The sequence below is a fragment of the Fistularia commersonii genome, chromosome 33 (assembly GCF_037954325.1).
Source record: "Fistularia commersonii isolate RoL2024-O1a breed Wild chromosome 33, RoL_Fcom_v1.0, whole genome shotgun sequence".
Taxonomy (NCBI): Eukaryota; Metazoa; Chordata; class Actinopteri; order Syngnathiformes; family Fistulariidae; genus Fistularia; species Fistularia commersonii.
In genome coordinates, this window is record NC_141316.1 from 8,225,005 (window position 1) to 8,242,283 (window position 17,279).

The 17,279-nt window shown below is 47.5% G+C and overlaps 1 protein-coding gene and 1 long non-coding RNA gene across 4 annotated transcripts in view; both read right to left on the minus strand.

Annotated features, from left to right (window-relative positions):
• Positions 1–17,279, minus strand: part of raraa (retinoic acid receptor, alpha a) — a 162,890-nt gene that overhangs the window by 42,771 nt on the left and 102,840 nt on the right. The window lies entirely within an intron of this gene.
• On the minus strand, positions 2,830–6,570 carry LOC147214898 (uncharacterized). Its single transcript, XR_015104334.1, has 2 exons — positions 3,641–6,570; positions 2,830–3,551 (listed from the first exon to the last, which is right to left on the minus strand). It is a non-coding gene; the product is annotated as an uncharacterized LOC147214898 (long non-coding RNA).

Genomic DNA, 17,279 nt, shown 5'->3' on the forward strand with positions numbered 1-17,279 from the left:
CCATCGATCATTTCTGTGGGATTTTGTTGTCAGCGCATTCAACTATCCAAAGAACAAAGTATTTCATAAGAATATTTCATTCATACGGACCTGTAATGTGTTATTTTAGTGTTCCCTTGATTTTTTTGAGCACTGTATATTAAAAAAAAAAAAAAAAAAAAAAAAAACGGTGCAGAAATGAGGAAAAAGAGGCGTCCCTCCGGCTCAGCCCGCGACCCCCGGGCGCCGTGTATCCCGATTTGAGCCATTTCATCTCCCACTGGCAGAGATCTTAGGCCCCGCTGTTTAAAACGGCAGCTCTGAATCACTTGCGTGAATCCCCCTGCCCTCCCTCTCGCCCTCTTCTCTCGGTCTCTCTCTTTTTGAAGTGCTGCAGAGGGTCGATTTCCCATTTTCCATCCAGAAGTGTGATGTTCGGTGTGTCCTGGAGGGGATACGACAGAAGGCGGCGGCGGCGGCGGGGGTGGTTGGTTCGCTTTAAGTGGATTGCCCCCAAACAAGTTGTGCCCGGCCTGCAGCATTATAACGCCTCGCCGGGTGACCTCCGCTCAAGTGTTGCCCCCGACACCAGCGCCAAACAGGGGCACCATGATTGTTGTGTTTAGTACAAAGCCTGAATGTGTGTCGTGAACCACACAGATGTGAGGTAACTTCAGGCCGACTGCGCGTCCGCCCCACGGTCAAATGAAGTGCGTGCACGCGTGGGCGCGCGCGCGTGTGTGTGTGTGTGTGTGTATAACCCTGCTTTTCGGTCTTTCATAAAACCGCCGGTTCTCCCGGACGGTTCTCCTTTTTGAAAACGCTCGCCCGGCCCGCCGTCGCGCGCATTATGAAATGCGCGAAAAGTGCCGAGGCAGTTCAAATGTTAATGAAACACATGAAATCCCCTGCTTAGCCAGCAAGTTGGCGGGGAGGGGAGCTGTGTGTGTGTGTGTGTGTGTGTGGGGGGGGGGGCAACAAAAGGCGCAACAGACTGCGGCGGCTCGGAGCATGACAAATGCCCCCGCCAGCGTCACCGCTGTGGCCCCTGCTGCCCTGTCTTTTATAGAGAGGTGGGGGAGGCCGGTGATGGGGGATCCGTCTCATTCTAACCTGGGGAGGGAGGGGGGGGTTAATGGAATGGATGACTCCACCACATTAAAAGAGAGGCTAGTAGAGTGATGACAGTGAGGGAGGAGGAGTGATCAGCATTTCAAAAGAGCGGGGCGCGGGGAATGTAGATGGAGCGAGCGTCCTTTCTCCGCCGCCCCTCGCCCTCCGCCTCGCCGCTGTGACTCTGTTGTGCGTTTGCATGAAAGAGGGGACCTCGGACGGGAGGCCGCCCCCTCTTTGCCCCCGCCGCCTCCCCCCCCCCTCCCGAGGTGCACCGGGGTCAGTTATCTGCGGCCGACGGGTTTGGAAAATCGCCGCCGGGCGTTTCACCTCAGCGGGGAAGCGGCCGGAGCCGCCTTTGGGACGCAGCGAAACGCAACGCACGATGAGCTCTGATCCGACACCGGGAGCACCGGTCGTGCGGGAAGTGGAGTTTTCCGTCGCCGGCGTAGCTACAAAATAACCAAAATAAACAAAAAAAATCGGGAAGAGGGGAGGCCGGTCGCTATGGCGACTCCAACCATCTGCGCTGTGAACCCGCCGAGTGGGGAGTGTCTCAACGGTAGGTAAATGGGGTTAATACAAAAAAAAAAAAAAAGTGAATGGCTCAAAAGGGCGGATCATTAGCCGGCCACATCTCGCCATTCTTGGGGGCGGCGGGGGGGGTTACACGAAAAAAAGAAGCCTGATAATATTTAACCAGCGCAGATCCATCATCAATCTGGACTCACTCCTACACACACCATCAGTCCTCTCCCCCCGGTCCGGGGCTATTGTCATTCAGGCCTTGGCTCCCTTTCACTCCTTATTCAATATTTTTGAGCCATTGTTCCGTCTTACATGCCCCCCCCCCCCCCCCCCCCCCACTACCACCTTCTCTCCAGCCCCCCGAAAACCACATCGCTTCTCCTGCAGGCTGATGAAAGGAGAAGGGCAACAGCCAGAGGAGAAAAAAAAAAAGCATCATACGTTATCGCGTCAGGGGGCAACAAACCATCCAAAAGGTCTGCATGCGTTCTTAAGAGCCGACTCAAGGTAGGGCCGTGCATCTCTTCTCTCCTCACACACACACACACACACACACACACACGTTCCATCCACAGATGACCTCTTTGAATGAAAAACCCCCAAGTCATTTATCCGACTCATCGTCCTCGCTCTTCGCGGCGCTGCTTAAAAACACTCCCGGCTAACGCTAAAGCTAACACGAACGGCGTCACAAACCCCGTGTGTGTTGTGGAATTTTTTTTTTTTAGGAGGCTTCTTTAAGAAAATTGCAAAGAATGGTCCGAATGGATGCTTATTTTAAAGATACGAGTCATGCACGGGTCCCCGGCTATCAGCGTTTGCATGTTTAATTAGGACAAAGGTGCCACAGTGAAATGTGTAAAAGGTTTCGGGAGGCCGGTCGGTTGCGGATGAGCACGTTGGTGCGCGGAGGTGGGAACGTGCCCGGGAGCCGATCGGGTGTTGATGAACGTGATCCTCAAAAGGTTTGATAGTCGGCGAGGTTTCACACCGTAGCTTCGACACCACGACTGTCACCGTCGCTCCGGCTCGCTGTCAGAATAATAACCGTCTCGGTCAGTTCCGGGACGACGATACGGCCGGCCCCTCGCTTCACGACGGCCTCCGCCCACGGCGTTTCGCGGGCACGTCGCCACCTCCTGTAAATGTATGAAGAAAGTCTTCATCATCGCCATCATTGTGGCGTGAAACAAACCGGGCTGGGGAACTAGTTGAGGAGGGGAGCGTTAGGAATAAGCGGTTTTGTTACCATGCACCGCATTGCATTGCGCTACATTCGCTTTTCATTTGTGATGCTTATTTTGGGAACTTTTATCTCTTCATTGTGACTTTCTTGATGGATTTTTTATTTTTTACCACTTTATTATGTCCTAGATGATGATTTTACCACTGTGTTAGCATAGCCGGGTGACAAATGTCCTCATGTAGTCCGTGTGTTCCGACTTTCGGCGAATCACGTTCTGTTGCGCCGTTGGAACGGAATTCCGACGTTAGTCGAGGATAGGAAAGTCTTCATCTACGTCTGCGTCCCCGTGCTACGTATCTGTTCTGGTTGGAGAAGCCTGCGCTGATTTTGCTGATCGCGTTGCTATTTATTGGATAAAATGAGCAGAAAATGATCAGAAAGGGTGGAAAATATTAATGTCATTCATTCAGTGGTGGGGAACACAAACCACTGCACCACCAATGTGCCGCCCACATTCTTTTAATTTAGTTATTCAGACAGCTGAATTATTATTTATTTATTTATTTATTTATTTTATTTTATTTTTTTTCAAGTGTAATAGTAGTGACACGGTTACAAACTGGGACGACTGAAATTCCTCTGCGTTTCATCCAAATTGTTAAACACGACCCTGCAAAGACGCACCTCATTCCTCATATATAAATATACTCTCGGCATTTCCGTTGAGTCGAAATAAACATTTAACCTTCTCCAGGCAGATGTTGCAGATTTGCGACAGCCAAATATCAGATTTTTCCTGCAACTACAACTTAATTTGAGCCTGAGAGGGTTAACTATGCGTCACAATTCGTCTCACACCAGATGCGATAAACTGCAATAAATAAAACACAATGGAAAGAGACCTTCAGTCAAATCCAAACCCTTGACCCCGACCAGGAAAGATCACGTTGTGGGGTCTTCACCTCCAGGGCGGCGCTCCTCGCGGCCCCCCCGTCCTTCGCCGCCGCGTTCGGACAATTCCTTTTCGGCGTCGGCGTGCAAAAACAGGGGAGATAGCGGGTACGTACAAGCAAAGAAACGGCGCGTGAATAATTCATCATAGAGAGGAAGGCGACAGTTACCGGGAGTGCGTTATAGGATACTGATGTTCATCTATTCATCCATCCATCCACTGAACTAACCCTCATCCACTCTATCTCTGTCTCGCCCTGCTCTGGGGAGCGCAGATAAAGGAGAGGGGAAAAAAAAAATCTGCTGACATTCAGCCGTCCCCTGGAAATATTCCCGTTAAATCACCCCATAAGTATGGAGGGGCACTAATGCACGCGCGGCAGCCAAAAACACACACATACATGTCAATTTGAGTAGGCTTTTGTAAACACAAAGGCGGGCGGGAAAAACACACGCTTGATACAAGAGTGGATCACGTATGATGAGGTGTATCCTGCCTGCTGTAATGTTGTTATGAATACTGTTGGAGGCAACTCGGGCTAAATGGAATCACACACTAGTGTGTCATTCGCTCTTTCTCTCTCACACACACACACACACACACACACACACTTCCCCCGCAGGCTGGGTGCTGAGGGACTCTGAGCTGCACCTCAGGGTTGGACTGTCAGTTCCCAGAGTGCTTTGCGCTGAAATGCGCAGGTGTCGACTCGTCTCCGCTAAATAGCAATTACGCAGCAAATGTCCGCCGACGGTTGGGAGCGCTAGCTAGCTAGCAGTGTGGACACACACACACACACACACACACACACACACACACGCAGAGTCAGACACGTTGCTTCCACATATCCAGGCAGGTAAACACAAATTACAGTGGGATTGATATGCATGCAAACTATTGCTAAAGATGGATACACACACACACACACACACACATACACACACACACACCTAAAACCAAGGCGGGGTCATATTTTAGCGATTACATTAAAAATACAATTTTTTAAAAGTGTCCTTGGAGTCACCAGACTCTCTTTGTAAGAGCACACACACACACACACGAATTAACCTACAACAAAGAACGCCATCAGCAACATGCAGGTGCACGATCATTCCAGCAAGGAGACAACAATGGACACCATCCCCTCTCTCCCTCTCTCTTTCTCTCTCTCCCTCTCCCTCCCTGTGCCAAAAACCCAGTCGTCTGGCAAAAAAGCTGAGTGGGACACAACATGCAAGGTATTTCTGTTGTCCCAAAGTCAAGCCACGCAGCACGGCTGACTGCGCTCACACAGGCATCAGCAATACCGCCGCCGACCGGGCTTCGGAGCAGCTGTGAGATTTATCCCCGCGGCGTCGACGTGCACGTGCGGCGTCCTTTGTCACTTCTCTCAACACAAACACACCGTTCATAGTGGTTTGAGAGAGCGCGGGGATATTAGCTGGCCGCCGCCATTGGCTAGTCTGAAAAAAACATTCATTCATTCATTGTCTATACGGCTCGTCCTGCTACTCAGGGAGGCGGAGCCTAACCCGGCCTGTGATTGGGCGAGAGGGCCTGTCAATCACAGAGCCGCATTGTCATTCGCACAACATACAACTATTCATCCTCTCATTCACGCCATCTAGAGACATATTCACCATTTCATCCACACCTCTGGATAATTTAGGTACCAATCTCAAACTCATTCCACCTGCTCACTTTAAAACTAATAGGAAGAAGCAGACATGCACGCTCACACACACACACACACACACGCACACACACGCACACACACTGTGGCAAAGATGTCACGAGCAGTCTGCCGCTGACTGTTTTCAGACAAATGTGAAGGCAGCCCTCTGGATGGGCTGGGATCTGAACCGCGAACGTTCTGACAGCCATCTCTACCTCCTGAGTCACACACACACACACACACACACACACACACACATGCACACACACTGCTTGATGTTATTGTAGGAGGCAAGATCATCGTCTGCTCTCATGTAATTCATCTCTTAGAATGCATTCCTGTGGATTTGGATGCGGGAGAAGAATGAATTTGAGACAAGCCCTCATCCCACCCTCAATGCATGAGGATGCTGTTGTCATGGTGACAAATACAGTTGCGCAACGGCGATCTGAGCAAATTGACAGTGACGTGGATTTTCAAAAAAAAAAGGAAGGTGAGTCATATCGGGCCGCCGTGATTTCAGGATGAACGGGTGAGACGGAGACGCCGTCAGGCTGTTTTGCAAAAAAAAAAAAAAAAAAAAACTTATTAAAACTTTTAACAAGTCGACTCCAGGCCGCCGTTGTGAGCGGTGCGTTCACTGCTCACAGAGGATCTTTGATCAGACTCGCTTTGTGGAACCACCTCATCCCTCTCATCATCTTCCGTCTGCTTCGGAAAATCCCGCCTGTCTCCGTCGCGCACCCCTTCCGTCCTCTCACACTCTGCTTATCTTACTCCGAATTGATTTTTTTTTTCCTCCACCCCCTCCAATTGATCTCTACATTCCTCATACACCCCCCCCCCGTCTCCGGTGCCTCCCCGAGGAAATGTACAACTCTATATAATCAACTTAAACGCTTTGCCGTCTGTCGCCGCGCTGAGCCGCCATGAGGTTTACCGGTCACACGGCCGCGCTCCCCCGGCTTATCTCGCACGGTGCAGCAGCGAGAGAGGAGCCAGCTGCACCTCGCGTCCGCCTCGCAACCCCCTCCCCGACCGAGCGGCGCGAAGCAAAACACACTCCAAGAAAGAATGCGTGCATCCGTCTTCTGTTGACAGATACAAAAATCGCCATGGCGTCCAAAAAAAAAAAAAAAAAAATCCCGTGTTGCTAAAAATAGAGACTTCCACTGAATTTGGTGATGTGAGCTCCCTGGAAGGTCGCTGCATCACGGGGTGTCCCCGCAAAACCTCTCAGATCCTGAAAGGGCGGTGACTGACACACTGCTGACACAAGCAGCTGAGATGACTCTCCTCTGCTGCTGCTGCTGCTGCTGCTGCTTCGGCCCGCTGTGACTCAACGCTCCCGAAACGAAGACGTCCGGAGACAGAACCCCCTCGGGGAGAGCCCACTCCTTTTATCTGGCCCGATCGTACGACACGATCGTGTGAGACAAGAGCAACCGGCGTGGACTCTGAGCGTGAGAAGCGTCTGCGGAAAGAACCAATGACAGCGTCGAAATAGCGAATCTAGACGATTGAAGTGTCGTGGGACACGATCTTATGAGACAAGAGCAACCGGCGTGGACTCTGAGCGTGAGAGGCAGCAAGAACCAGCGGCGACGTCGAAATAGCATATCTAGACGATCGGGGGTCTCGTTGCGCCACTGTGCTGCAGACGTTAGCGCTTCCACCTCGCAATGCTATGTTCACATGGAACAAAGTGAAATTACATTATGCAAACTCACGGTCTGCGGGCCAAATGTGGCCCGCCACGTCATTTCTTGCGGCCCGCGAGAACGTCTTAAAAGATCTGATTGTCTTAAGATAAACAAGTCCAACGCGACCATAAACTACATTTCCCACAATTCATGTCGATCATGTTACCCGCCGTGTGACGGCATCCCGCCATCGGATCGCAGCGTATCCACGTCAATGGAGAAATACAAATGATCCCTAAATGTCCGGGAAGAGAAAAGTTGATGCTTCAAGAAAGATGGGAAGGCCAATACATGTTTGTGCTTCAAGGAGAAAAAGCGGTATGTCTTTTGTGTTACGAGGCGGTGTCGGTTGTCAGAGAGCACAATCTACGTCGACATTTTGACACCAAACACGAAGCTAAGGATGCCAAAGTTAGCCTTCCAGGAAAACAACAAATTGTCCAGGAATTAAAAGCCAAACTACGCTGGCAGCAGAATGAAATGAAAATGAAAGCAGCATCCAAAAACATTGCAGAAGTGAAAGCTAGCTTTGCAACAGAGCAAGTCGTACAAATTATTTTTTTTACTAATCTATACTAATGCATACGTAACACTTTGGCTTTGAATGAGTGATACATTCAGGGTTACTTAACATAAAGGAGTAGATATATTTACTTTACATTTAGTTACATTTATAGTGTTACCATTACATTGAGACAACCATTATGCTGATCCGGTCTTCGGTAAAATGACTGACACCCTTGATACAGATATAGACCCATTCACCCTCTCATTCACACGTCATATAATATTCATAAAACCTCACAGATGGAGGTGCTAACCGCTTAGCCGCCCCACGATATCTTCTTGAAAGATTACACGACCCGTTGTGCGGGAATGCGAGTGCAACTCGGACGAATTCACCCGGCGACATCTATTCTCCGCCGTCCTATTCGGGGAAAGGAAGCACTGGTTACGGCTTGGTTTCCTTTCACTGTTAATGTTGCCAAGCTACGAATGCGTTGCAAAGCACGCCCGGTTTCCTCTCCAGCCGCAGCCGGCGGGGGGAAGAGGGCCGCGTCACGAGCGCGTATAAAACGTCCACGTTTTATAGTTCCTGGGTTTTATTGTGGAGAATCGACATCGGTGCTACGTTATTCTCAGCCACGCGATGGGGAAGGGATGACCGAAAAAAAAAAAAAAACAGAGAACAAAGGGAGGAAAGAACGCGAGGAGGTGATAAAGAGAGAAGACGCGCCGTAATTCAGCGGGATATTTTCGGTGTTTCTGTCGCCTGGTCTCGCCTTGTCACATAACTGTCACGTGCGATTCCGTCGAAAACACACGATCCCCCCCCCGTCTTCTCTCCCTCCTGGTCATCAGCATTCCTCCCCTCCCCTCGGTACCAGCGTGGAGTTTTATTTGCGTTATTTACGTCCCCTCTGACAGCCTCCTGTGCCCCTCGACAACCCCTTTGCCTTTTACTGCTGCCAGACCCTCGTAAAGCAGCCGCTCTTTGTGACGGGGGGCTGAGCTGCAATCCAGAGAAGGCTTATTGTAAAAACAATACGTTGACGCTCGGTATTGGTTAGCTTCCTGGCGGGCTATTATGAGCCGAGTGTGTGTGTGTGTGTGGAAGGGTTGCAGCGGCGACGCACCCTGGTTCCCCACTGTACACGACGGAGGCGGTTGAAGGATCGGTCACTTGACCAAACAGGCTTTAGTATTTCCAGGGATCAAGCATTAATCCGCCAGCCGTCATGTGCTCGCTCCGTACTTAGCTAGCTGGTCGGCCCGGGTCAAAGATCGGAGGGTAATCACATTAACAGGTGACACCGGTTGCAACCACACCTGAGGAGCGGGCGGACGCGTTTTTATGCCGCGAACCCGATACGAATGATGCAAAATTAAACGCGGCGCTCTAAAAAAGGAGGCGGAGGCGAAGCAGGGTGGAGGAGCACGGAAGGATCAGGAGAAAAAGGTGAAGAGGGCAAGAGGGGTAAATGAAAGAAGACATGAATATTACGTCTAATATTAAATATACATTTTTAGTCGAATCACTCTATATAAACTGCTCAAAAAAATAAAGGGCGTGTTTTTATTCTTTCGGTTCTAGGATGTGTTCTTTTATTTTTTTGAGCCGTGTAAGTTTTTTTTTTTTTTTAAGATACAAACCATGGTTTGAGGATGTTTTATCCTTAAAATACGAAAAAAAATATATAATTATTAAAAATAATTATAAAAATAATCATATCGAATACGACAGCGAGAAAATAAAAATTTGAACTTCCCACAACTGGAACAACTCAGTTTGAAGAAAACCTCGCGGCTTCCAGGATCCCACGGCCCCCTGGTCTGGGTAGTTGGTACTGTATGCTCTTGTGTTGCATCATTTATATCTTTGCACTTATTTTGTGTATTTATTTTAATAATCATCATGGGCCCGAAGAAAGCCGGTTTAAAATAACAATGATTTTTCTTTTTGATGTCCCTTACATTATTAATATCCTTCTTTTTCAGGGTTTAACTATATTAAAATCCTTATTTTGTGAGTTTTGGAGGGGTTCGAAGGACATTGAACATTCAACCCACTTCTGTGACTAATTGAATTGGTATCTTAAGGGAAAATTGTATATAATATATAATAATAAAGCAGGATTATTGCAAAGAACCCGTACGCTTTTAGAAAAACAAGGCCACCGATGATACGGCGGCTCCATCCTCGCAGCCCGCTGTCTGCTGTAACGGATTACCGAGCGAGCTGCACATCTGTTTGGGTGTTCAGTGTGAGTCTGGTGAGCAGGGCGCCCAAACACTGGACACACACACACACACACACACACACACAAAACGGAACAACAGCTGAACTATAAGAGTTTGAGGTGGAGTCACGGGGAACAATGACCCCCAGTGGCTGCAGAGATTTTTCAGAGATGACTAGAGCAGTGTTTGCAAGTGTGTGTGTGCGTGTGTGTGTGTTTCCATATGTATATACTGGCGTCTGTGTGATGAAGACGACAGAGAAAGAACTCATTAGCGATGTTTGGCCAGTTAGCCTCTTCCCGCTCACAGCAGCTTAGAATGGTAAACAAACCCGATCGAGCAGCCCCTTAACAACATCCCCTCCGAACCGACGGCGCGGCTTGACTCCCCTCCAAAAGGAAACATGGCTAATTAAAGCGGCGCAGACAGCGCCATATGCACGCTTTAAGATGAGCTGGAAACTGCTGTTGAATCCGGGAGGGGCGGCGGAACCGCTGTCATTATATACCAATGCAAATGCGGCGAGGGAATCAAAGCGCCGCCACCGCCGCCGCCGCTGCAGCGCCTTTGCTTTGTGTGTAAATGTAAAACAACACCAGGATACGGAGGAGAAGGAGGAGGCGTAGAATCGAGGGGGGAACGTGTGCGATCGACCGCTCCGGCCCGTCCGTCCGTCCGTCCGTCCCATCGGTCGGAAGGTTGCCGGTTTGATTCCCGGCCTTGGGCACGAAACTGAAACCTTACACACGAGTGGCTTGGTTAGCGCCATGCATAGCATCAGTGTGTGAAGGCTATTTAGCCAAAAGCACTTTAAAAGATAGATATATTTATACACGGTATGCAATATTACAAAAATTGGAAAAATAGTTTCCAGCGATAGCGAACACCTGATGTTAGTGTGTGGTTGGAGAAATGTTTTATTCCGGCACGACATAATTAGTTATCTAATGTTGTCTGACGTTGTTAAAGGCACTGTTCGGGGAAAAAAAAGCATTTCCAGTACAGATTTAATGTAACATCTTTCTGTATCTCATGTTACAAATGTGGATATCTCAATATCTCATGTTACAAATAGACACTTGCGGCTTGTGGACAATGTATCTTTGTTTTTTCCTTTCAAATTTGGTGGATGCGGCTTATATTCTATAATAGCGCTCACTATACTCCAAACATTTTGGTAGATGTAGCTTTGTATTGAGACCATTTAGATAGATAGATAGATAGATAGATAGATAGATAGATAGATAGATAGATAGATAGATAGATAGATAGATAGATAGATAGATAGATGGATGGATGGATGGATGGATGGATGGATGGATGGATGGATGGATGGATGGATAGATGCATGTGCGCGCGCGCGTGTGTGTGTGTGTGTGTGTGTGTGTGAGTGTGTGTGTGTGTGTGTGTGTGTGTGTGTGAACGGTTGAATGTTATCCAGCGCAAAGTGCTTTGAAGCCGCTGGATGTGAAAATGCTCTCTAAGTGGCGACCGTTCACCAGTCCAGTGAACAAACACAGCGACCTTTAAAATTAAAGCAGTTTGGAAAGAAAACAAATCAAAAGTGGGTGACGTGTGTTCATCGCAGCTCTACATGTGTGTGTGTGTGTGTGTGTGTGTGCGACACACACGAACAAGCCTCGGTGCACCGACACACAAACAGACAAACTCCCGGTGTCCTAGCGTAGCAACAGTTATCCGCGCTATTCCGCATTGTTTACATCGTCTGTTGTCGCGTTCTCCTATCTTTTTTGCAGTAAGTTAGCCCTCATTATGGCTCCCAAAAAAGTTTTAGTGGTGTTGAGCAGAAGTTAAGAATTACGATCTGAAGAAGGAAATAATAGCTAAACGTGAGAGCGACGTTGGTGTTTCAGATCTCGCCAAGCACTGCGACATGGTGAGGTCAACCATCTGTACCATCCTGAAGGACGGCTGATGTGGATAAAGAGGCGACAATGTTAACGAAACAAAGGTCTCAAGTTGTAGATGAAGAAAAGTTATGGAGTGCTTAGATCCGTGTAGTATTTTAAACGTATAATAAATTAAATATGTCTTACTTTGAATGCGACCTCTGGTGCTGCATGGATTTATTTGAAGTGCCTTTTCATTGATGCAATTTTATAATAGCATGTTAGACGTACCGCGGATCCAAATGCAAATTCCTCTGTCCACGCAGCCTGGAATCATCTTTTTTTTTCTTTTCGCCATGTTTTCCGTTACAAGGGATGAAGGGGGTAAACTAACTATCTGATAAAATTGATTTCACCGTCACCGGAAGAGCCAAATATGGCTCGCGAGCCATTGGTTCCCGACCGCTGGCTTAAATGATAGCGTTAGCGTTAGCATTCGTGAGGAAGCCTTCACTTTTGCTGATTTAGGAAACAAGAAAGAAAAGAAAGAACGTCAGAAACATAGCGACAATGAAGGCTATCTTTACTTCTTTTCCTAATTTTTGCCACATATAAACCTATGAAAAAGTTTCAAAAGTGTGTTTTGGGGCTGGAGAACGGATCGACGGGATTCATAACGATTTCAATTTCAAGTCGGACGACAAAGAGGGAATTCGATTCGTACGCCGAGGTTCTGCTGTATTTATTAGAGGTGTATCCCGGCGCGGCCCACGCACCCGTGAAATCTTAATCCAGGTTAACGCTGCGAGCGGCTCCACCGTCTGCCCAAAGCCGGAGCCTTCAGCACCATCGCCGGCGTAGTTATTTTAATAAACTCCGTCGCTGCCATTAATTATTCACCGGGCCGGGGGGGGGTTGGGACACCCCGGGAGGACCCGCCTCCCTCCGATGAAAGGCTTCGGGGAGGGAAAGAAAACAAAAAGCAAGGAGGGGAACAGAGGACGGAGAATTTGAGGGGTTCACCTATTGTTTTTTTTTCATATGTGTGTGTGTGTGTGTGTGTGTGTGTGTGCGTGATACTGCTGTTTGAGCAGGTACCAATGACGAAGGACACTTGGGAGAAACAAGCATGAAGCAGAGCAGCAGCAGCAGCAGCAGCGGGTTGAGTTTATTTGCAAACCAGTGGGAGTGTGTAACCAGCATGAGGCTTCACTGTGCTTATTGTGGCAGCAGAAGTGTGTAAGTGTGTGTGTGTGCGAGTGTGTGTGTGTGTGTTTGTGTACAAGAGCAAGGGACTCCCAGAGTGACCGTCAGGAATTAGCAGGGAATCATGTGGTAGGTGAAAAGCACACACACACACACACGCACAAACACACATACACACACACACACACAGTGCATAATAAAATCCTCCATGCGAGGATAAGATGAGGCCTGGCCAGTGCTCCGGTGTGATGTGTGTATATTTTGTAACCGGGAAGCCATGAGTGAGAGTGTGTGTGTGTGTGTGTGTGTGTGTGTGTGTGTGTGATTCACACAGCAGAGACAGAAGGGGAGAAAGAGCCCCTGCTGACACTCGGTGGTCTGACACAGAGAGCTTGTTTTGGGGCATTAAATCTTAATTCACGTGAAGAGCGTGGAGGAGACGGAGAGAGTGAGAGCCAGGAGAAGAAAAAGAAGAGGTGGACGGAAGGAGAGCGGGAAAAGGAGGAGGAGGTGAAGACGAGCGAGGCGGCACGCCGGCGAGCGGAGAGGACCTCCTCCGGACCTCCCCTCCGATAGGCCGGAGGACATGCCGAGGTGCCAGCAGAACATCGCGCGGCGCTAAATCAGAGCGGTTAAATCATCAAGTGTTAATGACGGCGTTAACCCAAAGCGCTTCCTCTGGCGGCGCCGGTTACAAGGTCATGTGACGCGACCCCCGGCGTACGACACATGCTCGCAACACGTTTCTCAAAACAAAGCGATTTGTTCCGATGGGAAGGAAAACTACTGAATGCATGAATGCGTTTGTCTTATCATTCAATCGACATTCATTCATTCATTCATTCATTCATTCATTCATTCTGTATCCTGCACAGAAACTGCTGGAGCAAAGCTGAATCCGGGCCAGATTTCCAGAATCTTCTTGTCGTGGAAACTGGACACAAATGCAAAAATTGCACTGTCAAATTGTTACTGCAACTGTGCTTTCATACTGCTATCGCTGTCACTTTTTTTTGCAACCGCACCTTCGTACTTCAGACACTTTAAAAACAAATGGAAGGAAGATTGCACTCTAACACCAGCATAACCGGTCGTTGATCTCTGTGATAAATTATTTATGATTTTTTTTGTACTTTTGCACTGTGGGTTTTTGGAGTAACACTATTTCAATGCTTTGTATGTGTGAACGTATGGCATTGTAGACAATAAAGTTGACTTCAACTTGAATTTCTTCACTTGAAGACATTTCCCCATGCATCCTAGAGGCTTCTTCACTTCTGGACGCCTCACAATCTGGGAGACTTTCTTTAATTTCTTCAAGTGAAGAAATTCAAGGCCTGTTGCCACGACGAGAGAATTTAGAAAATAACTTATATACTCACATACAACAGTTCACTCCATTCATTCGTTAAAGACAGACATGCAACCAATCACCTACTCATAAACACATTACATAGAGATAATGATATTATATTATAGATAATGATGTATAGAAATACATATTTATTACAGCAAGGCACCTTATTAGAACAATTTTCCTACCTCATTGAATTTTAATTTAATTCAATTTAATTTAATTTAATTTAATTTAATTTAATTTAATTTAATTTTATTTTATTTTATTTTAATTTATATTATTTTTTGGCTGGTTGTATGTATGCAGATGTGTGCAATATGTTTGATTTGTGCAATGTGTATTATGTGTCAGCTGCTGGACATCTTAATTTCCTTCAGGATCAATAAAGTATCTCTAGTCCACTGTATTCACTCATTCATTTGCAGGTCATGAAGAGCAGCGGTGTCAAAGTCATTTTAGCTCAGGGGCCACATGGAGGAAAATCTATTCTCAAGTGGGTCAGACGGGTAAAATCACTGTAAATGTAACTATTGTTCAATTCGGCCCTGAAACTTGGTATCTCTTCGCTTTGCGAGCCGGATTAAACCCGTTTGTCGGCCTGATCCGGCACGCGGGCCTTACGTTTGACACCCCTGATAAAGAAATATTCAACCGTTCACCTTCTCATTCACTTGTCTGGATGATTTAAGGTCTCCACTGAACCTCCTGCATGTTTTTGGACCGTGAGAGGAACCCTTAGGAACCCTGACGCAGACCAACACTCAACATACCAATCAGAAATAGTGCGTTTAAGGACCCGATGATGCTTCTCGGGCCAGATTTAGAAAACCGCACAGTAAACTCAGACCCCTCCTCCAGTTAAGTGGGTGACGAAGTAAATCGAATGAGCTCGGATGTATTCTTTCGTCACTCGACGAACACGTTTAGACGTGCAGGTAAAACCAGCTCAAACAAGCAAAATGTGTAAAATTACTTCTCTGGAACCAGGAACCTTGGGAGCGCCGTGTTGGGGATGTTAATAAAGTCATAATTTCATGTCCCTTTTCCAGGCAGTTTGACCTGTTTTATATGCAAATGGGGCGGAATGGGAGGGGGGAAAGAGGGGATCCTCCGCGCTGTACCCCCCCAAAACCCCTCCCCATCACCCACAACCCCCTTCCCTCCCCCCGACTGAGTGATAAACGCTGGCTGCCGGCTATAAATCCAGGGGGAGTCCTGACAGGCGTCCCAATAAAGCGCTCTATTTTCTCCCTGTTTGGTGGGTTCGTCGGGGGCCCAGAGGAAGTGAGATAACATTAGGAGGAGGAAGAGGAGGAACGCAATTTCATCAGTGGTGCGTGCGTGCGTGCATGAGCAACACACACACACACACACACACACGGATGAACAAAACACACTCCACCCGGCCGCAATAGGGGAGTTTCATGTGACGAGGAGGCCCGGCCTGCAAACCGTCTGAGAAATGACACCGATAAACAAAAGCCAGAAAATCCACGGGGAAGCAGGAAACACCCGCTCCTTCTGCAAGGTGGATTCCCAAAGGGGGACGGTTCTGTGTGGAGTCTCCATAGGGTTCTCCGGGTTCCTCCCACAGTCCAAAAACATGCAGGAGTGGAGACCCTACATTGCCCAGGTGTGTGATTGAAAGGGTGAATGGTTGCATGTCTCCATAGATGTGTGAATGACATGTGGATGAGAGGGTGAACGTCTGTGGAGCTTCTCAGTCATCCAGGTCATGGTGAATTCTTTCATGAACTGAAGAAACCTCCCAGATGAAAGGTGAAACGCCAAGAAATTCAAATTGAGTCGCCACAACAAGATGATTTTGACGTCCCTGTATGACGTGTGAATGAACGGCTGAACTGTCCCTTTAAGACGTGTGAATGGGTGCACGCCCTGTGATTGGGCGGTCCGGGGTGAACCCCGCGTCTCGCCCAATCATAACTGAGATAAGCTCCGACACCCAGTGCCGGATAATTGGTATTGATATCGAATGAACGAATGAAGAAGATTCGAGACGATCATACGGGTGGTGGCGGGGGGTTCTCCGGAAAAACACGACTAGAAATCCGCCGGGCTGCACGTCTTGGAAAATTTGATATCTAAATCAGAAGCTGCACGCAGCGCGCGGAGCACCGAGGATGAATTATGAAGTAGCTGCAGAAACACTTTGAACAGCAGAGGCTTTGATATGAATTTGCTTGTGCTGGAATGTTAATCAGTCAGTGTGGATTCTCCCAACGCATCTAATGAAGCCGCGCCGCAAACTCCCACGAGAAGCAACAATACGAGCGGTGGCGGATCGGTGACGTCATCCCAACTGCGACCGGCGACGTTCACTCTGGACGGCTGGACAGCTGGACGGCTGGACAGAGCGTCACAGGGACACATATAGAGACATACTGCCAGTCACTCTTTCATTAATGTCATGTATAGACATAAAACCATTCACTCTTTCATTTATGTTATATACATATATAGGGAAATAAAACCATTCACTCACTCATTCATGTCATATATAGCGATATAAAACCATTCCAACCATTCACTCTCTCATTAATGTCATATATAGAGACATAAAACCTTCCACTCCTTCATTAATGTCGTATATAGAGACATAAAACTATTCACTCTCTCATTAATTTTGTATATAGAGATATAAAACCATTCCAACTATTCACCCTTTGTTAATGTTATATGTAGAGAGACATAAAAGCATTCACTCTTTTATTAATGTATACATAGAGATATGAACCCATTAATCTTTTATTAATGTTATGTATAAAGAGACATAGAACCATTCACTCACTCTTTAATGTTATACATAGAGGTATAAAACCATTCCAACCATTCACTCTTTCATTCATTTTATATATTGAGAGACATAAAACCGTTCGCCCTTTCATTTATGTTATATATAGAGATATAAAACCATTCCAACCATTCAATCTTTCATTAATGTTGTATAAAGGGACATAAAACCATGCA